The 26832-nt window shown below is 36.2% G+C and overlaps 2 long non-coding RNA genes across 3 annotated transcripts; both read right to left on the bottom strand.

The window, feature by feature from the left end:
- Positions 1 to 14140: 14140 nt before the first annotated feature.
- Positions 14141 to 21221, bottom strand: LOC140879781 (uncharacterized). The gene is made up of 3 exons (XR_012149503.1): positions 21083 to 21221; positions 20170 to 20335; positions 14141 to 14268 (listed from the first exon to the last, which is right to left on the bottom strand). It is a non-coding gene; the product is annotated as an uncharacterized lncRNA (long non-coding RNA).
- A 1715-nt stretch (positions 21222 to 22936) lies between these two features.
- Positions 22937 to 25309, bottom strand: LOC140882869 (uncharacterized). 2 transcript variants are annotated; one of them, XR_012150293.1, is made up of 4 exons: positions 25154 to 25309; positions 24303 to 24413; positions 24079 to 24202; positions 22937 to 23551 (listed from the first exon to the last, which is right to left on the bottom strand). It is a non-coding gene; the product is annotated as an uncharacterized lncRNA (long non-coding RNA). The 2 variants fall into 2 exon arrangements; XR_012150292.1 differs by having other exon boundaries at positions 24303 to 25309.
- Positions 25310 to 26832: the final 1523 nt, after the last annotated feature.

Genomic DNA, 26832 nt, shown 5'->3' with positions numbered 1-26832 from the left:
TATCTGTTTGTTTTCTTCTATATGCGTGTCTTGATTGAATAAAATATCTTGTATTCTTTCAGGAGAAATCCATCTTTTTATATGTGTCACGATTTCCCCAGTCACCTTTTGCCATCATGCAATATAATTTCTACCGTTTTTCCCTCTGTATTTGAGCAACCGTTCGGTCCACTATATGCTTGAATTTTTTTTTCCTTCTCGTGTTCTCAACAGGCCAACTTTGAGACACATTCTTCCAACAATCTCCACCAACAACCTTAATTTTGATGATCTGATCTATTTTAGTTTATGCAACCACAAATTTCCAACTTCTTATTCTGATTTGTTGAGTGTGTGTTTCTTTTTCTTTCCAGTTGGGCCGTCATGAGTGCATGATCTGATGATTATATTTATTTCGGTCAATAGTTAGATGTCATTGGAATGGAATTTTTCTTGTTTGTTCTCATTTGCTTGGCATAGTTGTTTAGCTGGATTTCGAACCAAACCTTCTTGAAGAATTCGAATTTTCATTAGCAAGATGGAGTATATAGCTTGTGAAAATGGCCTAGTTTTCTGGGATCTGATTAATTTATCAAGATTAATGGTTGGTTTGCTGGAGTTTCAAGCTTATCTTTTTGTTAGATTTTGTGATGTCTATTATTTTTAGTGCTGAAATAATTTCATGTATGGTTATGTAGATCTGAACACTTTCTCAACTTTGTGAAGTTTCTTTTAAGTTTCACTTTCTATGTCTGAATCGTCGCCATTTTTCAGACATGAAGCTTCTATCAATGAATTCATCTTTAATGGATACGATGTGCTATGATCCCTAGATCACAGCCGTGTGAAAGTCGTCTACTATATATGCCTAAAGTGATTTATGAAGTATCATAAGCCTTCTACTTTCACTAGTGTAACGTTTATTGATTTGACACTTTCAAATTATTGAAAATTGAGAATTTGTCTTCCAACATATCATTCAGGTACTATCTTTAAGCTGCTTATAGATCTTTTTTTTTTTGAGAGTGAAGCTAAGTATTTGATCTTCATTCCTTGTGGATGTGTTTTGTTTTTATCAGTGTAATTAATTATTACAGCATATTTCCTAATATCTATGAACTTCAGGCCAAAAGCTGAATGTTTCTAGCTACAATTTTCACTAAATATGAGGACTGATTGCTGCTTATGAGCCTTCAATCAAATGTTCTTCAAACGATATCACCTTGACTATAATCGAAGGCCGGTAGCATGTAGGAATTGGAACTCCTCAGGTACTACACATTATAAAGTTTGATGTTTATAGTTTAATCTTTATGTTTACATGTAAGTGAATCAAAGGTCTCCAGAAACTGACAAAACTTCAATCAAATGATATCACCTTGACTATGATTGAAGGTTGGTTGCCGGTGGAGTGGACGATAGGAATTCGAACTTCTCAAATATTATATGTTGTAAAGTTTTATGAGTCATTGGTACTTATTACTTCAATCTCCGTGTTTACATGTTAGTAACAATATTTACCTTTCCATTATTCCTATATTTTGAAGAGCATACTTCTTTACGTTTGATCATTTATGCTGATTTGTATTATTTAAATTTCTATAATATTATGTTATGTCCTATGTTAACATGAAGTCATTGTAGCAAACATTACATTAGTAACAAAATGAGAGTTGTATGATTCAAAAGATTTAATACTTTTGTCAAACTAGCATACAAACTAATACTTTTGACCAAAAAAATAGTACTTTGTACTCAAATTAACAAACATTATAAAGTAATATTGTTTTATAGAAAAATAATACTTTCAACATAAAAATTAATACTTTTGATATAAGAAGTAATTTTTTGTTTTTGTCGAACTAGCATTACATTAGATGTAATACTTTTGACAAAAACACTAATACTTTTAATATAAAAACTAATACTCTTGAAAAAAAAAATACTTTTAGCAAAAGAAATAGTAATTTTTATGTCAAATTAACATGCATTACACTACAAGAAAAACTCCTAAAGAAAACATTTTTTTTTCAGCTATAGTAAGGGTTTAAAACTATTGTAGAAGGCCGTGTTGTTAAAAGTCAAGTTCAAAGACAACAGTTAAAAATTGTTGTCTTTGAGAGCAAAGATAACAATTTTTAATTGTTGTCTTTGAGCTTGAATTTTAACAACACGGCCTTCTACAACTGTTTTAAAACCCCTACTACAACTGAAAAAAAATGTTGTCTTTTTTCAAATAAATAACAAAAAAAATTAAAAATTCTAATATTATAAATCATTCAAAATAAAAAATTTAAAAATAAAATTGTTACGCCTTAAACGCATACAAATCTCGTATATTGAGATTAATGTTTTTAATGGATTAACAAATTTCAAATTAATATGTTTTGATGATTACAAAACTCGGTTAATCGTTACTAACAGTTTAAAGTGACAAAATTGCAGATTATAATATTTTTGAGTATGAACAATATTGGAAGTAAGAACCGATAATCAAAAATTGAAGATAAAATTTTAAAGGTTCAAAATTTCCCAGGTTCGGACGACCCGAAGAATGGTTCGGACGACCCGAAGATTTTCCAGAATTAAATAAAGATCGGAGGACAGGCTCGGAGGGCATGGAAGACTAGTTCGGACGATCCGAAGACAATTCGGACGGCCCGAAGAATTTCTTGGAATTTAAATAATGACCGGAGGCACTCTCGGAGGCCACGAAATGACACTTCGGACGACCCGAAGACGAGTTCGGAGGAGCCATTTCTATTGATGAGTATCAACAGAAGTTCTTTGATCTGATATCCTATTGCCCCGAGATTGCTGACAGCTCTGGGATGAAGTATAATATGTTCCTTCAGGGCCTTAACCCTGAGATCCATGACCGTGTGGCGGTTGGTGACGACATGTCCTACGAGGGTTTGGTGAGCCGTTGTCACCAGGCGGAGGACAGCATTCGACGAAATAGGTCTTTCTCTCAGTCGAGACCTGCTAGTTCTTTGGGTCCCCATGCCCAATCTTTCAAGAAGTCTGGATCTACTTCTTCTTCCTCTGGCTCTGCTGGTGTTGTCCGTTTCGAAAAGAAGGACAAGTGTGATCACTGTGGGAAGAACCATCCATCCGACAAGTGTCGTAGAGCTTCTGGAGCTTGTTTTCGTTATGGAGAGACTAGTCATATCCGGAGGGATTGTCCACTATTTGGGGAAGGCGGTTCTGGTTCTGGTTCTCAGGCCACCGTTCAGCAGAGGTCGCAGGGACAGCCTGCTGGGAGTTCTCATTTGAGGCCACGAGCTTCTGGCCAGGTGTTTGCCCTGAGACATGATCAGGCAGTGGAAGAGAATGAGAAAGTCATCGCAGGTACATTTCTGCTTTATGGTATACCTGCTCTTGTACTTATTGACACTGGTGCATCTCATTCCTTCATTTCTGCAAGTTTTGTTAAGAGGCATAAGTTACCATGCATTGCACTAGACGTAGTGATGTCTGTTTCTACTCCGACGGGCCAATCTGCTTTGGCTAAGCGTCTAGTGATGGGTTGCCCTTTAGAGTTCGAGGGGAACATTCTGTTAGCAAATCTCATGGTTCTTGCGATGGACGACTTTGATTGCATTTTGTGAATAGACATGTTGACTACCTATCGAGCTTTAGTGGACTGCTATCAGAGATTAGTACGCTTTCATCCGAAGGGGAGTGATAGCTGGTTTTTCTATGGAGAGGGAGCGCGACCCCCGATGCCTTTGGTATCAGCTTTGAGAGCCTGTCGAGCTCTAGAGTCTGGTGGGGAAGGCTACCTTATCTATGCAGTTGATTTGTCCGCTGAGAGTATTGGGATAGAGAGTATTCTTGTTGTGGATTAATTCCCAGATGTATTTCCTGACGAGATTCCTGGTTTTCCTCCTGTTAGGGAAGTCGAGTTTGGCATAGAGTTGATGCCGGGTACTTCACCTATTTCTCGAGCACCGTATCATCTGGCTCCTTCAGATATGCGTGAGTTGAAGAATCAGCTACAGGATCTTTTGGACAAGGGGTACATTCATCCTAGTGTATCTCTTTGGGGAGTTCCTGTTCTTTTTGTAAAGAAGAAGGATGGGTTTATGCGGTTGTGCATTGACTATCGGCAGCTGAATCGAGTCACTGTGAAGAACAAGTATCCATTGCCTCGTATTGATAACTTGTTTGATCAGCTGCAGGGCACTTCAGTTTACTCCAAGATCGACTTGAGATCTGGGTATCATCAGTTGAGAGTTCGAGATCAGAACGTAGCCAAGACTGCATTCCGTACTCGCTATGGGCATTACGAGTTTCTAGTGATGCCATTTGGTTTGACTAATGCGCCGGCTATATTCATGGACCTGATGAACCGTGTTTTCAGGGAGTATTTGGACAAGTTTGTCGTGGTCTTCATTGAAGACATCTTGGTGTATTCGCGTAATATGGAAGAGCATGTTTCTCACTTGCGGTTGGTACTGCAGACTCTTCGGGATGAGCAGTTGTACGCCAAGCTGAGCAAGTGTGAGTTCTGAATGGATCGAGTGGTCTTTGTTGGCCATATCATATCCAGGGAGGGGATTTCTGTTGATCCAAGCAAGATTGAGGCGGTACTTTATTGGTCGCGTCCGACGACGGTTGCTGAGATCCGTAGCTTTCTGGGTCTAGCAGGATATTATAGTCGCTTCATTTTGAATTTCTTTCAACTAGCTCGACCTTTGACACAGCTTACCCGCAAGGTTATGGATTTCGAGTGGTCCTCCGAGTGTGAGGAGAATTTTTGAGAGCTTCGACGGCGGTTGACTTCTGCGCCGGTGTTGGCATTACCGTCAGGATCTGGAGGGTATGTGGTGTACACTGATGCTTCTCTGCAGGGGTTAGGTTGTGTCCTGACTCAGAATGGGCATGTGATTGCATACGCTTCTAGACAGATGAAGCTTCACGAGGACAACTACCCAGTCCATGATTTGGAATTGGCAGCCATTGTGTTCGCTTTGAAGATCTGGCGTCTATCTGTATGGCGAGAAATTTGAGATCTTCACCGACCATAAGAGTCTCAAGTATTTGTTCACTCAGGCGGAATTGAACATGAGGCAGAGACGTTGGATGGACTTGCTTAAGGACTATGATTGCGAGATTAAGTACCATCCGGGAGCTGCTAATCTCACTGCTGATGCATTGAGTCGCAAGGTGCGACTATCCGCACTTTAGACTTGTTCGATGTCTAGTGCGATCGGTGACTGTTGTACTTCAAGATATACCTTCAAGCATAAGAAAGGTATGCAGAGTATCCAGATGTTTGCGATATTATCTGAGCCAGCTTTGTATTCGCGGATTCGAGATGCTCAGATATCTGATTCAAAAACCCAGCGTTTAGCTCTTCTAGCTAACGAGGGTAGCTCATCTGGATTTCACTATCAGTCAGATGGTTTTCTGTGTTTGTCTGGTAAGCTTGTGATTCCGCAGGATGTAGAGTTGCGAGAGGAGATTTTGTCTCAGGCGCATTGCACTAAGTTGAGTATTCATCCTGGGAGCAACAAGATGTACAAGGATCTACGTACTCGTTTTTGGTGGAAAGGAAATAAACGCAGTGTTTATCAGTTTGTTTCGAGATGTTTGGTGTGTCAAAAGGTCAAGGCAGAGCATCGACGACCTGGAGGATTGCTTCACAGTCTGCCTATTCCTGAATGGAAATGGGAGTTTATCACAATGGACTTTGTGACCTATTTGCCGGTATCCCCGAGGAACTATGATGCTATCTGGGTTGTGGTGGACCGACTCACCAAGTCAGCGCATTTCATTGCCTATAGCCGGGAGTACAATGTGGATCGTATGGCTCGGTTGTACATTCAGGAGATCGTTCGACTTCATGGAGTGCCTGTGAGCATTGTCAGCGATCGAGACCCCAGGTTTACTTCTAGATTCTGGGGGAGTGTTCAGCGTGCGATGGGTACTACTCTCAGTTTGAGTACTGCCTATCATCCGGAGACTGATTGTCAGTCAGAGCGCACTATCCGTACTTTGGAGGATATGCTTAGAGCGTGCGTCATGGATTTTGGTTCAGCCTGGCAGGATCATTTGCCATTGATCGAGTTCGCGTACAACAACCGCTATCATACTAGTATTGGGATGGCACCTTTTGAGGCGTTGTACGGGCGACATTGTCATACTCCACTCTTCTGGGAAGAAGTGGGGGAGAGACAGGCTGAGGGACCAGAGTTTATCCAGCAGGCGATAGACATTGTTGATCAGATCAAGAAACAGATTAAGACTGCACAGGATCGTCAGGCCAGCTATGCTAATACCAAGAGTAGGCCTTTGCAGTTCGATGTCGGGGAGAAAGTGTTTCTGAGAGTGTCACCTTTCCGCAAGATTCTCAGATTTGGCCTTAAGGGCAAGTTGTCTCCCAGGTTTATCGGTCCGTTTGAGATCTTGGTGAGCATTGGCGATTTGGCTTATCGACTAGCTTTGCCACCGCATCTTTCCAGTATTCACGACGTGTTCCATGTATCACTGTTGCGATGGTATGTGGCGGAGTCTCATATTCTGCAGCGGTCTGAGGTTCAAGTGAGCAAGGATTTGAGCTATGTTGAGAAACCTATTCGTATCCTGGATTATAAGGATAAGGTTTTGCGGAACAAAGTCATTACTCTGGTTTTAGTTCAGTGGCAGCGCCGAGGCACTGAGGAAGCTACTTGGGAACTTGAGGACAGGATGCGTGAAGACCATCCTGAGTTGTTTTGATTTCATTATTAAGTTGTATTCAGTTGCAAACTCTGTAAATGTTTGATTTGAATAAAGAATGTTTCTGATTTCTGTATTACATTCGGTACTTAAGATCTGATTTCGAGGACGAAATATCTTAAGTGGGGGAGAATGTAGTAGCCCGCAACCAAAATCAGTAATTAAGGAATTAATCATAATTACTTGGGAAGAGTTCGGACGCTCCGAAGGTGAGTTCGGAAGCTCCGAACAGAATCGGAAGCTCCAATGCAGGATCGGAAGCTCCGATGGTATTACGTCAAGCATGACGTGTGGCAAGATCGGAAGCTCCGATCAGGATCGGAAGCTCCGATCACCCCTATCCGAAGTCAACAAGTGATATTTTGACACGTGGCAGATCAGGATCTTCGGAAGCTCCAATGGCAGGATCGAACGTTCCAATCGAGGTTCGGACGTTCCGATCGAGGATCGGAGGCTCCGATCGTTGTCTATAAATAGAAGGCCGAGAATTCACTTTCAATTGCCAATTCCGGATTTTCTCTCTACTCTAGTTGTATTCGAGTTGTTCTAGCCTTCCTAGGCTTGACCCGGGAGTCGTCGAGGCGTTCGATAGTCGTAGTGGAGTTGTGCCCAAGTTCTAGAGGCATCGACATCAAAGGGCTAACGAGGGACAAAGGTATAGCTTTTGCTTCCTATAAATATTTAGGAGTATGCAATAGCTTAGTTAAGGCTTTTAGAGCACTTTAATGATAGTAGTATCATTTGGCAGTGTAGAGCAGACTATAGGCGTGGACCTAGAGTTGGTAGAGCTTGCACTGATTTGAGGTACGAAAGTACTGTTCGAGATATTCTGACTGAGTATGCATGTATTATGTGACTGCATGGTTTATATGTCATTGATTTATGCTGCATTCATTTGCATACTGAGCTATCTCCTTCGAGATGTCTGTTAGTAGGGTTTTTCCCTATCCTGTTAGTGGTTGGACTTCCATCGATTTGGGTCCGGCATATCCACTGGTATTATGGTATGGGAGCCACCTCCTGAAGCGACGGCACAGCGTGCTATATACCAGGGCCCGGTCTGTCTCTGTTATCTGATCCTTGACCTCGAGTTTATAGGGAGTTCACTTTGCATGCATGTATACTCATACTCTCGTGCTGAGCGTTTTATGCTCACGTCTCGTACTCTGTGTTTCTGGACACCCTATTCCATGGGGCAGGTTTGCGATTGGACGAGGCGGGTGGTTCCAAGAGGGGCTAGGCAGTGGTTGGCCAGCTGGAGCTTCGTCTAGGTTTATTTCTGTTGTTTTGGGTTGATACAGCTTTCGATTTGGTTGTATAATCTATTTTGGATATTTACATATTCCTTGCCTTGGGATTGTAATTTTAGTAATGTTTTCGCAGTTTATTCTGATATTTGTTTATTAAGTTAATTACATGCCTAAGTTCTGTTTAGTAGGTGATCCGGGTAAGGGTCACTACATCTTATCATTGGTAGTCCTTCGAAGGGAGCAACCACTCGCTCTTCTCTTAATAATATTTGCAATCATCTTGCTTTTGTTTCATATGTTGAATCTAAGTGCATTGATAATGCTTTATTAGATGATTCATGGATTATTGCTATGCAAAATGAATTAAATGAATTCAAGCGTAATGATGTTTGGTGTCTTGTTCCTAGGCCGCATGATAGATCTGTTATTGGTACTAAATGGGTCTTTAGGAATAAACTTGACGAGCATGGTACTATCACTAGAAATAAAGCTAGGCTTGTAACGAAAGGATATAGTCAAAAAGAAGGCATTGATTATGATGAGACATATGCGCCTGTTGCTAAACTAGAATCTATTCGCATGCTACTTGTTTTTGCTTTCTCTAGAAATTTTAAGTTATTTCAAATGGATGTTAAGAGTGCATTCTTGAATGGTGAATTAAAAGAGGAAGTTTACATTGAACAACCTGATGGCTTTGTTGATTTTTCTTTGCCTGATCATGTGTTTAGACTTAACAAAACATTGTATGGTTTGAAACAAGCTCCTAGAGCTTGGTATGGAAAATTGTCAACTTTCCTTCTTTCAAATGGTTTTTCGAGAGGAAAGATTGACATTACTTTATTTACCAAAAATGTCAAAGATGACTTATTGATTGTGAAAATTTATGTTGATGACATAATTTTTGGTTCTACTAACGAAACTCTTTGTCAAGATTTCTTCAAGCTAATGCAGGAACACTTTGAGATGAGCATGATGGGGGAACTTAATTATTTCCTCGGATTGCAAATCAAGCAGTGAAAGGATGGGTTCTTTGTGAACCAAAGCAAATACATCAAGGAGATTCTGAAGAAGTTTGTGATGGAGAACACAAAATCATCATCTACACCGATGAGCACAGCAATCAGACTCGACAAGGATGAAAATGGAAAATCTGTAGATCAATCTTCCTTTCGTAGTATGATTGGCTCCTTACTTTATGCTACTGCTAGTAGACCGAACATTAAGTTTAGTGTTTTCTTGTGTGCACGATTTCAATCATGTCCAAAGGAATCACATTTATTTGCCTTAAAACGCATTTTCAAATATCTTTCAAATACTCCAAATCTTGGCTTGTGGTATTCAAAAAATTCTTTCTTTGATTTAAAAGCGTATTGTGATGCCGACTTTGGTGGATATAAGGTGGACAGGAAAAACACTAGTGGAACTTGTTTCATTTTAGGAAGCTGTTTAGTTTCTTGGTTTTCAAAGAAACAAAATTGTGTTGCGTTGTCAACGACCAAAGCCGAATATATGGCTGTAGGTAGTTGTTGTGCGCAAATTCTTTGGATTAAGCATCAATTGCTCGACTATGGTGTATCTTTTTCAAAAATCCCAATTTTTTGTGATAACACTAGCGCCATATGTCTTACAAAGAATCAGATTCAACATTCGCGCACCAAACATATTGATATTCGTCATCATTTTATTCGTGACCACATCGAACAAAATGAAGTTGAACTTCAATATGTTGACACAACAAATCAAATTGCTGATATTTTTACTAAACCACTAGATGAAAATACTTTTATTCGTTTGCGTGGTGAACTTGATATGATTTAGTTGTAATCACTTGTGGACATAAATAGATTTAATGTCATATTAAGGGGGAACTTAATATTAAAATCGAGCAAATTAATTTTGGATAATATAAATCAATTGTATTTATCCAAAATTTAAAAGCTCATATTTTTATGTGAATTATTTGATTTAAATACTTAAATTGCAAAATTTAAAAAATTAAGGTCATTTTCGATTTTCTGACTTCGGCCAGTTCGGACCACCCGAACCCTAGTTCGGAGGACCCAAACTGCCTCGCGCCTTTTCAGTATAAAAACCTTCAAATTCCCTCCGAAATGACTCGTTCGGGCCCCCCGAACTTAGCTTCGGGTCTTCCGAACTCTTAGCGGTAAAACTTCGAATTTTGACCGCCCAATCTTCGATCCTTCCGAAAATATTCGGACGTCACGAACTTAAAATGAATTGTTCGGACGCTCCGAACCGTTTCATAGTCTGTCAATCTTATCACCTCGGTAATCAGGTTCGGGCCGTCCGAACCCAGTTCGAACAGTCTGAACCCTCTACTATATATACCCCCTCGGGCCATCCGAATTCTTCACCCCTAAATTTCTTCTTTTCTCCTCTATAGTCCGAAATCTAGCCTACAAAATATCTGCCAAATGCCGTCATGATCAAGCCAGTTCCAGTTGCCCTATCCCTATCCATGATCCCAACCTACCTGCTATTTCACGTCCTATCCCGAACGATTACCCCACTCGACCTATTCTACCCGGTCGTATTTTCGATGTCGCCTATCTTGCGACATCTCATCTGCTGTTGTTGCCTCTCATTGCTGCCCAACATTGGGAATCCTTTTTCCAGCCGTCCATTCCAGATGTTTTTTACCCAGAATTACTCTACGATTTCTATGCCAACCTGGAACTCAAAATTGGCGAGGAGCTCCATATCGCCACGATTGTTCAGGGTCAGAATGTTCGTTTTTGTGTCTCCAACTTTGCTGAGTGGTTTGATCTTCCTACGCAAGGACCCAACAACTACTTTGGTCAGGGATGGCCTCTCGAAGATCCTACTTTTGATCGATATGAGGTCCTTTCTACTATTCTTGGTCGTCCTGCTACTGTTGCCGACGATCGTCTGCTTTTAAAGCAACTCCGTCCCGACTACCAAATCATTTAGAAATTGATCACCACTTCCATCATTCCGCGCAGTGGAGACTCCTCCACCTGAAAATATCTTGACCTCTATGTTCTCTACCATATCGTTTCCTCCCGTCCTTTCAACCTTCCTCGATTCATTATGCAGGCTATGCATAATGCGGCTAAAGCCACGAGAAAAGTTTCTCTACCTTTTGCTCGTATCATCAACCGCATCTTGACTCATATTGACATTTCTTTTGATGGCTTAACTTCTTTTTCCATCTCTGATTTCCACACTTTCAACCATTCTATGATTATTAAGATAGAACTATCTTGGAATCATGTCTTTTCTTGTTGGGTTAATGACCCAACTCGTGCCTTTAAAAAATATCTTCCGGACAAACATTTTTCACTTCCCTATTTGAGTCTTTCACCCACTTCTCAGGCTAAGGGCTTTCCCAATGGGCTGCCTGCAGAAGAAGGAGGACCTTCTTCTTCTGGCTTTCAGACCTTTCCAGCCAATCATAGCGAGCTTTCATTTGAGATTCCCGAGATTCCTGCTACCCCCGCTCATCAGCCTGATCGTCTTTTCGAGACTCTTCAGCGCATGGAAGGGAATCTAGCCAGCCACTTTGCATCTTCTACTGCCTCCATGGATGCCTTGACTATGAGAGTTGCTTCGTTGGAGACTCGCTTTGATGACTTTTTGTCCCGCTATCCTCTGCCGCAGCACGATGATGACTCTTAGATTTTATTTTGCATTTTAAGTTGTATTTTGTTTATTCTTTTTATGTAAAATTCAATATTAGTTTAAATGAAATTATTGTGTATTTTAATTTTCTCGTCTTTTATTAATTGCTTTTTGATTATCGCAAAAAAGGGGAGAATTAATTTGGTTAAATAATTATTTATTAAATTGAGGGGGAGTTTTAATTATTAATGTTTAAACAATATTTGATTAAATTTGTTTAAATATATTATTGCTCTATTTTATTTCTCCTATTTAATCAAGTTTTGTGATCATCAAAAAGGGGGAGATTGTTACGCCTTAAACGCATACAAATCTTATATATTGAGATTAATGTTTTAATGCATTAACAAATCTCAAATTAATATGTTTTGATGATTAAAAAAATCGGTTAATCGTTACTAACAGTTTAAAGTGAGAAAATTTCAGATTATAATACTTTTGAGTATGAACAATATTGGAAGCAAGAACCGATAATCAAAAATTGGAGATAAAATTTTAAAGGTTCGAAATTTCCCAGGTTTGGACGACCCGAAGAATGGTTCGGACGATCCGAATATTTTCCAGAATTAAATAAAGATCGGAGGACAGGCTCGGAGGGCATGGAAGACTAGTTCGGACGATCCGAAGACAGTTCAAATTGCCCGAAGAATTTCTTGGAATTTAAATAATGATAGGAGGCACTCTCGGAGGCCACGAAATGACACTTCGGATGACCCGAAGACGAGTTCGGAGGACCCAAACTACTTTACAGCCACTGAAGATTTTATCGGAAGAAATTTGCCAGAATGAATTTAATGCAGCCGTTCGAACGACCCGAAGATGTGTTCGGACCACCCGAACAGTTCACCAGCCGTAGAAATTTGAATTTCAATCAGACAAAGTTCGGACGACCCGAATACATGTTCGGAGGCTCCGAACCAGCCCAAATCAGCAACTATAAATACATGCCATTTGAAGCCATTTCAACACACCAATTCATTCTCATCTCTCTTTGCAAGCAAGATCCTCTCCTTCAAAAGTTCAAGAAATATTTGTGTGTTATATATTCAAAATCGAGGGTTGTTTGTATAAGTTCATTCTTAAGTTGGTCGCTCGGTTATTATAAACACTTGTGTGTGAAGCCAAGTGTATTTTACGAGTGTTGTGGCTATCCTTGGAGCCCTTAAGGCCAAGTGTTTGAGTTGTATCGGCGCGGTGATCGTGTTGAGTTGTACGTCTATCTTTGGAGCCATCAAGGCCAAGACGTTGAAGTGCTAGTGGATCCTTGGTTAATCGATCTTAACCAAGAAGGGGAGACGTAGACGATTTATCGTCGAACTTCCATAAACATCTCTTATCCTTTTTACTGTTTTATTTACATTACGTATTTATTTACTGCACTTATATTTGATTGCTTTAAGTCTTCCACTTGCGTACTTGCATAATCGCTTTAAATTGCTAAAGTTGCCAATAGAACCTAAATCCTCCTCCCCCCCCCCCCCCCATTAGGTTCTAACAAAAATTAATATACAATTTTTCAACGTTACAAAATAATATTTACGACATTCTATAAAATTTCATAAACGACCAACTAAATGACATAAACATAAAAATCTGAAGTATATATGATAAATTAAATACAACAAATACCATAAACATAAAAATATGAAATTAACTAAAAAATTAATCTTCACTAAGAAACTACATCAACTTCTATTCCGAGGCCAATTTTTATGTCATAGCTTTGAGACCTCATCAACAAGCAACACTGAATTGTATGTACAGAAACAGCAACACATATTTTTCGACAATGGAGGCAATGATCTGAGCACAACACAAGATCAAATAAATACATAAAATAAACCTGAAAAATATTGGAATACCACTACCTCCCAGAAGGGTCATCCCACAAATAAAAGGAACATCGGAATAACATAACTTAAACGATTTAATATGGTAAGACAAAATATTATTAAAATGAGCCAAAATGCTAAAAAAAAACAAAGCTGGAATGATCTTAAATCAACTCTGCTATTCTGAAACAAAAATTACCAATTAAACAAAAAAAAACAAAGGTAAAAGATATGAAAGTAAACTTGAATAAACCTTTTGTAATGAGAAGACAAAATCTAAGAATCGAGAAAAGGTGACGTCATTCTTAAACCCTATTTTGCAATTTACCCCATTATTTTACAGAAATAAATAAACATAGCGATAAAAACAAAATATGTTTACTATAAACATAACTTACCAGCTTTTGTTGATGAGATTTTTCCAAATTACCTTCCTCAGGTTCTATGTTGTGTGGGAAGCTGCCATTAAGGAAGAGTGACAGGAAACAAAGTTTACTGAACATGAAATTAACTTGGCAAGTGATAACTGTTCATATCACTCTTAGATTCATGATGAAGCCAATAATTACTCGCGTAACATAAGAGATAAACTAAACAATACCTTATGAAGAAAACACAAGAAACAAATTTTACTCTAAAAGTTAAAAAACAAACGAAAAATAATCAAACACCAACATTAATCAAACAGTAGTGAAAATTCAAAAGTTATAACAACTGAACTTAACAACTGTGTCCCTCATGAAATCATACTCAAAATGCTTTAACTGAAGCTGCATAATTGGAGGAAAATCAATGAACAACACCCTCTTCTTCGCATCCTAATGTCCAAAAAAATATTTGCAGCTGATCTATTAACAAGAGAACTGATTTTAGAGATAAATTATGTAAAAAGAACAAAGTTAATCAAGTTTCACAACAAACATAAACAAAAACCTCAAAGAAATGTTCATTAGATAAGTCAAAAGTCCCAAAACCGCAAATAGCAGTTCATCATACTTTTGCAACAACCATCCATGATTCAGAGAAACCAACAAAAATAAAACACCCAGTTACTACTAAACTACACCAACAATAAAAATCAGAAGTATGCGAGAGTGAAAAATCGAAAAACCAATGCATGTCAAAAGGAAATCAGGACCTTACGGAATTAAGAGAAACACAACCACACTACAAGAAAATATGGAAACAACAACAAAGATTTAACAACGTTTTGATCGTTAAAGCGTTGTTAAATGCTGTTTATTGACCTTTAACAACGCTTATTATTAAAAGTGTTGTCTATAAGCGTTATTTTTGCCTCAACAACAACACTTTTAATAAAGCGTTGTTAATTTGTGTTGTAATAAATGTTTACGACAACGCTTATTATAAGGGTTGTGGATGAGCGTGTTTTTCAGAGAATAAATACACAAATATATAAATTGAATATATACATACACCGCTTCAAACAAAAAAAAAAAGATACATACACTTCGGGCTCTTCTCTCTCCTTCCAAAAGTCAGTCTCGCGATCCCCTTTCTTTCCAAACCCTAGCCGTAACGATTTCATGCCTTCAATTCGCCGTCCTAGCCCCCGGAAAGCTACCGGTTGAAGCTATAAAAGTAAGAGCTCGTACTTGGTTTCAATTTAATGCCAAAATATTGAGGAATCTCGGGCCAAAGCTCAAACTGTCACGCCCCGTTCGCGATTAGAGCTGCGCTGGTTCTTGTTCTTTGCGACTTTGAGCTATTTCTGGTCGTTTCTTGGTTTTCCAGCTTTGTTGAATCTATCATCTCTCCTCTTCGCTCAATCGATCGTTTCCATTACTCCGTGTTGCTCTGTTTGAAATTAGCCATCAAAAAATTACCGATTGCATAGTTGGTTCGACGCTGGGTAAGATTGTTCATTTGCCTCGAGCTCTTGTAGATTCTCTTTAGATTAAATCTGATTTCTGCTAAATCTTTTAACGTTTTTCATACTGTACATTGTGGTTCCTGAACTGCGAATGCTATTTTTGACCTTAGATGTATTTTAACTTTAGCATCCAAGTTGTTACTCTCGATGCCTTTTGTCTGTTCAAGAACTTTTGTTGTGTTTATTTATTTTGCATCTTGTCTTTCATGAACATAAAGGCGCAATCATCAGCCACAAGTTTGGATTATATTAATCCAATAATGCTGCATAAGCTAAATTGGTAAATGGGAAAAGAGAAGGGCTTAAAAGATCTTGTGGGATTTATACATAAGGTCTTATAGAAGATATAACAGAGGAACTATGCAAACTCAGAGAATTTATATCCATGAAGTATGGAGTTATGCGATAAATTACTTGCATTTATGTTGCAATAAACATGTAAACTGGTTGGAATCTTTTATAGGCGTGAAATGAAATACTAGTTTAGTTTCTATCTCTTAATCTTTTATGGAAACTGTTCTGATTCTATTTTAATAGCATGTGGTTATTTTATTTGATTTTGCACAACAGAACTTACGTTATTTGTTTTTTGTGGTTGTTCCATTGAATGATAGAACACCCATTAATTGATAGTTCAATTAGAGACCTAGCTCTTCATGTTTAGCTCATTATTTCAACTAGAGAGCTAGCTCTTCATTTCCCCGGTCATCGGATGATTATGTTGTATAGTTCATCAGATATCGATATATATAATCGGGAAAATAATGAGATGTTTTTAAGGTCGTCCACAAGTTTCTTAGATGTACCAGTTGAAATTTTATGATATTTTGGTATAGTTTTAAATGAAATCGTGCTTATGAGATTGCTATTTTAAATAATTCCTTTACTAATCTGTTTACGATCCTCCGTGTGAGAGAAATATTGGTTCTGGTTATGCTTATTTTGATGGAAATATTGATCCTCTTTCAGCTTTGTTTTGTTCCATTGCCTAGATTACTTGCCTTTTCTTATTATACCTCGATTTTAGCCAATGATTCTGCGAAACAAGTTTTTTTTCCTTTTAGAACGAGACATATCTACATATATGAAAGCCTGCTAATTGTTAGGAGGGCCAGTTTCCTGCCGATTTTCGTCATCCCGCAATACACGCGTCTTAATTCTTTGCTCTACGCCGCTTCAATGGATGCCAGTCACTCTAAACTACCTTCTCCACTGCTTAACCCGATTGCCAGTCACCACAAATACACGCGTCTTTGTGTTCTCTTCTCCACAGCTTAAAACAAAGATATGGTTAACAATTATTGGTTGAGGTTTACGTTGACAATCGGCTATAGGCCATCAACTCATCAACTCTCTTCCCTGCTTCTTCAATATGACATTTGCGCATAATTCCTCAATCTATCGATCTGCTCGCTACTAATTTCTCCTAATTCAACTCGTCTGGTTCTCTACCTTCCTCTCGGTTTTGCTTCTCTCCTTTTGCTTTCGAACCAAGATCAAGAAATCAATTGCCTCCCTCTCGCATACTTTGTTGTTTCTGGATAACGAGTATATTTTGAGTTTTCAGGTGTATAGCAAAATTTTTACGGCCCGCTATTTATGTGTACCATATTTGATGATGGCTGCAGCTATCTTTGCAAAGTATTTCCATCTGTCTATTTTTTGTGAACTTTATATTACCTGCTGTATTTTATGATTTTATCTTTGATTATTTTGTTACTTTGCAGTCATATGATGGTGGTTTTGGACTGATTCCTGGTTCTGAATCACATGGTGAGTGAACATAGACTTTTTACTAAGTTGGTCAGTATAATTATTGGGGGGTTCTCTCTTTGGTCTACTTATTTGTTTATGGGTCTTTCTCCGTTTATCCCTTACTGGTGAGTGAGTCTTAAATGTGTATCACTGATTAGGCTGCAGGAACGTGTTCTGTAGTGAGTGCGCTCACAATATTAATTTGTAATGTTTTACCAGCTTTTGTCGTTAGCATATACAATCAAATATGCAGTATAAACCCACACTTTCCCTCTAAAAAATGATGTTAAGGAAGTCTAAATCGACATTTTGAAACAGTTTAGCCAAACCATTGTTCTGCGTTTTTTATGATTCAATTTCCCGAGGGTTAGGAGAAACTTATGTTTTTTAACACTACCGATGACTATAATTGCATGATGTAATGAACTTTTTATACTTTGCATATCCCAAGCTTTGTAACGAGTAAATGAAATAAGCTCAATCTAGTACAATTAGCTTCACGGTCTTGACGATATGATGGAGAAGAGAAACAATGATAAAACTCATCATTGATCATTTGTCATGTATTTCAATTATTTGCCCTTGCTGAGTGGCCCTCGTAGAATCCCACCTGATCTTTGCATTGTTGTTCAGTCGTTTAGCTGCCAACTTAAACTTTGGTTTCAAACAATTGATATATATTTTCGTTCTAGTTTTCATAACCATTAGTATTCTTTGTACCATAGAAATTAGGTGGGTTCATAATTGAAATGAGTTAAAATGATTTCCATAGCAGTAGGTTCCATGTTAATGAGATTTATCCTTTTTCCTCCTTTTTTTTAACAATTAACTTGAATATTTACACTGCTAATTAAGCACCACAGTGATTCCTAATTCTAACAATTTGATTATTTTACGTGCTTATTTGAATTAATTAGAGAGTTTGGTAAATAAATAATCAGATTTTGGTTGTTTGTAGCAAATTATAATATCATTTATCGGACAATTTCAGCTTATATGAAATGGAGTATATTGATTTTTAGAGTTCTATATTCAATATTTGGGAGTTCCGATGCTATGGTGATATACATTGGAATCTTTAGTACGGTTCTTGGAACTGGATTGGAACTGGATTCGATGAATTATAAATTCTGTATAATTTGCAAAGTTTAAATCTTATTCGCTCTTTTTGGAACTTATGCAGGGCTATGGCATTGAAGATGGAACATTTGTTCCAGCTGGAAAAACACGGGATCGTGAATCGAATTACTACTCTGTTTAATTTTACTCTTCTATTGTATTTAATTTTTTTATGTTATCGATATAATTTTCATTATTATGTTTTTTATGATATGATTAGGTGTCTTTCTTTCTTGACCCGGATTCCAATTGTGTGGTGGACTTCTTAAAGATTTGCTGCAATGAATCAGCTCATTCAAGGTATGGGCAAGCATATTAAGTATCCTTTGCTGCCCTGTAATGAAAAAGTAGATGTCAAAACCAGAAATTAAAATTCTTGTTTGCTCTGAAAGAGGAGGAATCCAAATTATAAACGTGATCACCAGAAAGCTCGTGGGCTAAGTGCATGGAAACGTGGAGGTATCATCGGTGTTGCTGCACTAATTGGAGGAACCTTGATGGCTATTACTGGAGGTATACAAACTTTATCACTCATTAAATAATTGGGTAACAAAGTCATGATTGTTAAATCTAGTATCTGGAAAGAAGCTATTTCCGCATTCCTTAATTAAATGGATCACAACTTTATAATTCCAATCGCTTAGTGATAATTTTGTAATTCGTAGTTCATTTGATAATTCCAATCGCTTAGTGATAGTTTCGTCATTCGTAGTTCATGTTCTTTTACTGATAAATATGTGTTTGCTTTTACTTTTCATTTTAATATATTCATATTTGTTTTATGTTTGTTTTTTTAATAATTTACAGTATGGAGATACAAATTAAAGGAACAGAGATTGTTGCGGCTTTTATGAAAGCTTGGGACGCTAACATGTGCTGAAGGAAGAAATCAAAGTTTTTCGAGATTAATGCATAGTTTTTTCCTAGTGTTCATTAATTTAGAATTCGATTATTTTTATATTTTAATGATTTATAATATTGAAAGACTCTATTAAATTTTATTCTACAAATTTTTAATTTTGAGTGATTTATAATATTGAAAATTTGTGAATTAAATTTTTTTTTGTTTTTTATTTGAATTCCAGATACAACGACGCTTAAAAAGCGTTGTCTTTTCCAGAAACGACAACGCTTAAAAAGCGTTGTCTTTTTTAAATACGACAACACTTTTAAGCGTTGTTTTTTCCAGAAATAACAACGCTTTTCCCGCGTTGTCTTTGAGCGTGGTCTTTTACAACACTGGCTACGACAACTCTTTTTCGAGGACATTAACAACGCGAAAAAAGCGTTGTCTTTAGCCTTTTTTCTTGTAGTGCCATGAAATCTAGTTTTATAGTGCTCGATATAGAGAAATAAAGAACCGTTCTTCAATTAGGTCGGACTAGCAATATAAATGTCCCTCCAAACACAACAAGCCAATATAAAAAAAAAAAGAGAGAGAGAGAGTAGCATTCCAGTTGTCAAGTACCATTTATATGAACGTCATAAAAAAATATTACAAAAAATAAAGAATCAGCAATATGACAAGCATTGCCAAAAAAAACAGATGGCAAAAACGCAATCTCTGATGGAGAAAAGATCACCTTCCATGGGCTAAGGACCTTCAACTCAAGGTTGGGGACCTTCGACCAAATTAGAGTGCGGTGCTAGCATCTCTTCATCTTCTTGCTGTTACGGTGTCAAGATAGAAAAATAAGTCAAATAACACGCCTGATCCAATAACCCAAGCCATTGTCCCGATTCAAAACCTTAATAAGAAGATTAAATTCAATAGTTGAACTTGATACAATTTAAGTAGGACACTTAAAAATCTCCCTTCCCCAGTCACTAAAAACCCTAGTCGATCACAACCATTCAGGCACCATAGACCAACAACCAATCAAGGACAAAAATAATTATCCGCTGCGAAAGAAAAAAGAACAAATTGAGATACATGGTTTTCTTTTCTTACTGTTTCTGAAAATCACTGTTTTGTCGCATCCATGATGTCATCGATTATCTCTTCTGCCATACTCTATAATTTTCTCTGCCACTTGAAAATACCAGCAAGAACACATTTAATTATTGACATGCCTAAGGAGGAGAACTTTGACAACATGTTGCACTTAACAATATCCCTGCAAAAAAATTAGAAACTATTTCATAAAGGAATATATAGAGAAATGCAAAAACAAACTGCAGAGTCCATTTGGTTTTCTTTTTGTTTATAACAATAGGTTACATCATCTTTTAAGGCAGGTGAAGCCTGTTGTCTTTTAAAAAAGTCGAAATCAAATCTAAATATCTAATGCATCGCATAGTCAAACAAATTAATGGCTCGTTCCTAGAATCTAGATTTTAGCACACAGGTTTGGAACATATAAATTCTTGATTGAGTATTCTCACATAATTCACCGAGAGCTATCAAAAAATTTAAGGCAAAACATCCCATGACAAAGAAAGTGTTCAAGTCAAAACGAGCATTTCAGTTTTCTCACAATGACTGATACTCAAGAAGAAACCAAGAAAAGGTCGGTCCAATACCAAATTCCTGATTAAAAACTAACAAATAAAAATCGTACGTGGATGCACCAACCAAAGATAATTAAGTCTTGAGAAATCCCAGTAACTGATCTCTGTTCTCGCCATTCGACCTAGTGGTAATCAAACCCAGAACCACATGAATCGAGAGCAGAGAGAATACAAGATTGGAGTCCTTGGCTTCGAGTTATAGACGATTAAAAAATAGCTCATATGCGTTGAAAGGGTGGTTGAATCTGGAATAACAAAACAAACACTCGAACACAGAATCTGGAATAACTTCGAATCCAAGATAAAACATACTAATCGACTGAAAATAGCTAATAAATCAGAAAGGCAGTCACCTGGTGCATATCCAGCCACGAACATGGCTTCGAGTCGCGCACAGTCGGGCTTCTAACTTGAGATTCAAGGCTTAGATCGAACCTAAAAGTTATGGGCTTGGTGGAGGAGGGACGACCAACACATTCCCAGCGGCGTTCAGTGTCGGCGGCGGCAACTTGGAGATGGGAGAAGGAAAGTGACGGGGTTTGCAAACTGTTGTTTCTGAATCGGGGTTAGGGATTGAGTTTTCTACCTTCTCACGTGTTATATTCTCATGCGTGTAAGTTTATTTAAATATAAATTTTTTTATAAAATTGTTGTATTTTATTAAGGAAAAACTCTAATAGACAACAGTTTTGTAAAACTGTTGTCTATGAGCATTTTTTTAAGTTAAAGACAACAATTTTATGCTGTCATTGATACAAAAAGATATTAAAAGACAACAATTTAACCATCAAAAGACAACAAGTTTTAAAAAAATGTTGTCTTCTCTATTGAAAAAACGCTCAAAGACAACAATTTCAATTAAAACTGTTGTTATAGGATAAAAGACAACAGTTTTGGTTTAAAACTGTTGTCGTTTGAGTGTTTTTAATTAGCATTTTTCTTGTAACTAATACGTTTAGCATAAAAAGTAATACTTTGGCCAAGTGATAACATAAAAATTAGCATGTATTATATATAAGCAATACTTTGAAAAAAATACTAATATTTTTGACCTTAAAGTAATACGATTAACAAAAAAAACCTATTGTTTATGTCAAATTTGCATACGTTATAACTAATATTTTTCACAGAAAAATAATTTTTTTTGAATGAAAAGTAATACTTTTAAATATAAAAACAAAGTTTTTTTTATGTCAAATTAGCAAACGGTGAAATTAATACTTTTAACAGAAAAACTAATGCTTTTATCATAAAAACTAATACGTTTTACAAAAAAATAATACTTTTTACGTAAAAAGTATTTAAATTTACATACATTAGAAGTAATACTTTGCACGTACAAACTAATATTTTTATTATAAAAACTAATATTTTTCACAGAAAATTAATACTTTTGATGTAAAAAAATATTTAAATTTGCGTTCGTTAGAAATAATATTTTCATATAGAACATAATACATTTCACAAAAAAAATAATATTTTTTATGCCATATTAGCATACATTAGAAATAATACTTGTATCATAAAAACTAATATTTTTCAAAAAAAAATAGTAACTTTTGACTAAAAAGCAAATTGTTTGTCAAATTATCAAACGATGAAAATAATAATTTTAACATAAAAACTAATATTTTTTCATAAAAATTAATATTTTTATGTTAAATATACTAACGTCAGCAATAATAATTTTCACATAAACACGAGTACTTCTATCAGGAAAACTAATACATTTCAAAGAAAAAATAATACTTTTTATGTCTAATTAACATACGTTAAGAGGTAATGCCTTTACTAGAAAAACTAATAATATTTTTTAATGTTAAATTAGCCTTCCATGGAACATAATCTTCCAAATAAGCCTCCAAATGATCGGAAAAAGCAGACTTATCGATATTTTTATGGTGATACAATTTGCACACGAAATAAATAATGGTTTGCAAAACCAGACCAAACAAAATGAACTTGGAAAAAAGCAACAAACACAGAGCCCCAAACCCAATAATCTGTATGGTCTCAGAAACTCTCCATCCAAACACAACACGAGCTCTGAAAAACCAGTATATGATCCCCAAAGACTGATTCAGGATGAAGAAAGTAACGGTTTCCACGAACATCTTGCCTTTGATCAAATCTTTACTCTTCAACATGGCCTTAAATCCATACAAATCCTTCAACACCGGAACAACGCTTGCGAGCTGCCAAATTATACTCATGTGAAATGTGATGAAACATACAACTTGAACCACGAGAGAGTGACAAAAAACATGTGCTAGTGTTCTCCATCCTCGGCTTCATGTACCACAATAGAGAGATACAAACTGAGGGAAAATTTTGTTTCTTGGGCTGAGCCTAGAAACAAAATTTGATCCATGCAAAACACTCTGTTGAGATTTAGGATTTTACAAAAGTAATAGGGAAAAAGCAAATACCTTAAATCTAGAATTTTTCATTGTTAATTGGACAATAAAACTCAATCTTCAAAACATTTATGAATCTAGTTGAGTGTTCCGAGACAATATCAAACACAAAAATTTATTCCAAGTGCCATCTTTACTAAATTATGATATTTTATTTCTTATTTATTCTTTGAACCAAAGAAAGAACGAAAACATGCCTAGAATATCTATAATCCAAATCCCACACATAAATAAATGATTAATGTATCTTCTCCTTCAAAAGGAAGAGCATAAAAAAGAGATGAACAAACTACTAAAACACCAAAAATTTTCTCTTTGCTCTCCATTCTTGAAACATTTTACTGTATTCTCTTACTTTATACTCTCGTCATTAGTTTCCCTTCAAAGCCAGAGGACTATCGAATCCTGCATCAGAGATATCATTTAGTTTGGCATAAGTAAGTTTTATTGTGTGAGCATTTGAGAAACAGTAATATGCCAAAATTAGCTCATGTGCAAAGGAACCATCGAGTTTTCAGAATCAAAACCGCATTATAAAATCAAATCATTCAAGGTACAACTAAAAATAAGAGAATAATAAGTTGCATCACGAGTAAATTGAAGTGCTTCACCTACATTTCAAAAATTGAATGATTCCATCCAGACAACAATACCAAATGCTGACTCAATGTTATTCATTCAAGCTTATGATTTCGTGCTCTAGTACCATGTAAGGAATCAGTTTTCAGAAGTTTGGACAGATAGAAAGTACCTCAATAATAGTATTTACACTTAACTAATGTATGCATACTCTAAGTCTCTAACATCATTAGTGAGACATCAATAACTTAATCTTCAGAAAAAATGCATCACAAGCTCGACTTGTAGTTGATAAAGATTGAATATTACAAAAACATAGGAGATGTGAAAATCAGAAGCAAGCAAGATTTTACCTTTTCACGAAATGAGGAATCTTGAGACTTGAATGGGCTGATGCACCGCCTACAAAACATAAATTTTCAAGCAAACCTATTGAACTCGAATTTCGTAACGAGCTAGAGCCAAACATAGCACCACCTTCGGACAGGACACAAAAATAAAAATCAATTCCTCGATCCACTTCTCACATCCAACTGCAGTTTTAGAAACAGAAAAACGAGAAAAGAAAAGAAAATACCACAGTAGGAGATTTATACAAACTCTTCAGTTCCTCAACCGACTTCCCGCATCCAACTTGTAAGTGCACCGGAATACATAAATATCAAACAGAAACATCCCAAGTTGTAAACTAACAAGAAGGAAAAAAAAACTCTAAAGCCACAAGTAAATTAAAAAAAAATCAAGCAATGCTAAAAAGTTCGTACACATGAGTAACTGAAAGACTATTCAATAAATCAAAACAAAATTCAACCAAAAAGGAGAAAACCAGAATCTAACACCATCCGCCAGTGCATAGTTAAAAAAATCAGCCAAAAAATACCAAACGATCGAGCCTTTTTAGGAAACACAAAAACCCAATTTGACATACAACCACAAAGATCAAGAATCGTGAGAATCAAGCCAAGATGGAAATAAAAAGAAGGATATTGATAGTTCTTGAGCTTCTTTAAAAACATCCCTGAATTTTCTTTACTCAATTCGTCGTGCTTTATCTCGAATGCTGCTCGACATATGATCCTATTAGTTAAAAAAATAGGCAGCCTAGCTCAAGTTTATCACCTCGGACGAATGAGATTTCTCCATCATGTCTTCAAGACACTCTAGTTCATCTCCGAAACAAAATCGATTCTTTACAGTATGAAGTAAATTTAAGACACTTCAAGAACGCAAGCAAACCATTTTTTTCATTGATACACTAAAAAACCTATGCTGATGCAGACCAAACCATTAAATGTTTCAAATACCCAGAAATCCTTTCACACTTACGATTCACAAGATTTTAGTAGTGAAATGGAAAGTTACACATAGAATATGCTATCCAAACTAAGAAAACCTGGAAAATTAATTGTAAACATATATCAACTAAACCTTCGAGAGCGGAACGATAAGCAGAAATCTTCGTCTTCGAAGTTGTCGGCGAGCTTCACACTTTGGTTCTTCAAAGTTATCGGCGAACTTCTCACTTCGAACCTATTGAATCGAGATGGAGCGGCGAGTAAGAAATTGCGATGGAATTGGGGCACGAGTCCGTGAAACAGTTTCAAGTGTTACTTTTTTGAATATTATTTTAGTTTAATAAACCCCATTTCATAATTGAAGATTGTCTTTGGATACAAATTTAGTTTGATTTAAAAAATATTTTTTTAAGCAAAAAGTTGTAATAATTATATGTTTCGTTAAATACATAAAAAGATTTTAATTTAAAGGGTGTGAGCGATAACAATGCTCAGTATAAAATTATGAGTACACACATGCTATGAATGCTAATGTAAATATACGGGTACCGGAAGCCTATCACGAAAAAGCACTTGCTCAATCAAGTGACGTCATGGTATGTAGCACACCGGATCGTCACATCAGAAAGTGGCTCACACAACAAAAATAAATCCATGGATATCGGTGACCTGATCCTGTTGGGGATCGGTTAATTCATGCCCGGAAACGCAACGGAATTTCAAAATTTTATAGTAAACACCGAGCACTTGTGTAGCATTCAAAATCATCAAACATCCATAGGGTGTTTTTAGAAGATTTTATCAATCAATCTCAAAAGATTGATTTATGGCTCCAACCAAGTTGTGAACAACTTAGCTCTTGAAATGGTAGACACAATCTACAAGCTTTCAAGAGCACACCTTGCTCAAATGGATTCAAGCCTTCAAGAATACACCTTCTTCGAAATAGCTCCTCCTTCAAATTAGGTCCACGACTAAACAATCTAGATACACTCTAAATATACACTAGAATATTTAGAGCATTTTTCATTGAGATATTTCTTGCCTTTTCTCTCAAAATTGAAATACAAAAATTGGAAAATTGTGTACTTGAAGTGATCGACCATATATTGTAATTAGTGGAGGAATATATATAATATAATTAACATGGTCAAAGATGATTGATACAATTAAATCATGCATGGAAAAATAAAAGGCATGCATGGAAAATTGTGTCCAATCTTTTAACCCTTCGTATTTCCTCACAAATATAATATATAAATATATATATATGTCAAACATATATATATATATATATATATATATATATATGACCCTTGAATTTAATATTTAATTAATTATTAAACTCAAACTTATATAAGTTTAATCAATTAATTAAATCCAACTTGAACTCATTCAAGCCCACTAGTAAAATAATTATTCAACACTATTTTTATTTTGAGCTCTACTAGATTCAATAGTGTTTAATTAATCCAACACTTGAATTAATTTAATCATTTAAACTTCACAAAGTCTACTAGTGAAAAATTAATTCAACCATTGAATTAATTTAATTAAGTTCAAAATAATAGTTTTGAAAATCACCAATTTAAAAAAACTAATTATTTATTCAAGTCAACTTTTAATCTTGGAACACATTCACAAATTAAAAGTTACTTTCCCATTTGTTCTCCATTAGAAGTCATACTTCTAATTTATTTTATTTATAAACTCCTTTATAAGTTGTTCAACACATTGAACTATTTTAATCTCAACAGGATATAGAAAGCTAGTACTTGTGTGACCCTCAAAAGTTCATTGATACAAATAGCA

The sequence above is a fragment of the Henckelia pumila genome, chromosome 2 (assembly GCF_033568475.1).
Source record: "Henckelia pumila isolate YLH828 chromosome 2, ASM3356847v2, whole genome shotgun sequence".
Lineage (NCBI taxonomy): Eukaryota > Viridiplantae > Streptophyta > Magnoliopsida > Lamiales > Gesneriaceae > Henckelia > Henckelia pumila.
The sequence above is the reverse complement of the archived record's forward strand: the minus strand, read 5'-3'. Positions and strand labels throughout refer to the sequence as shown.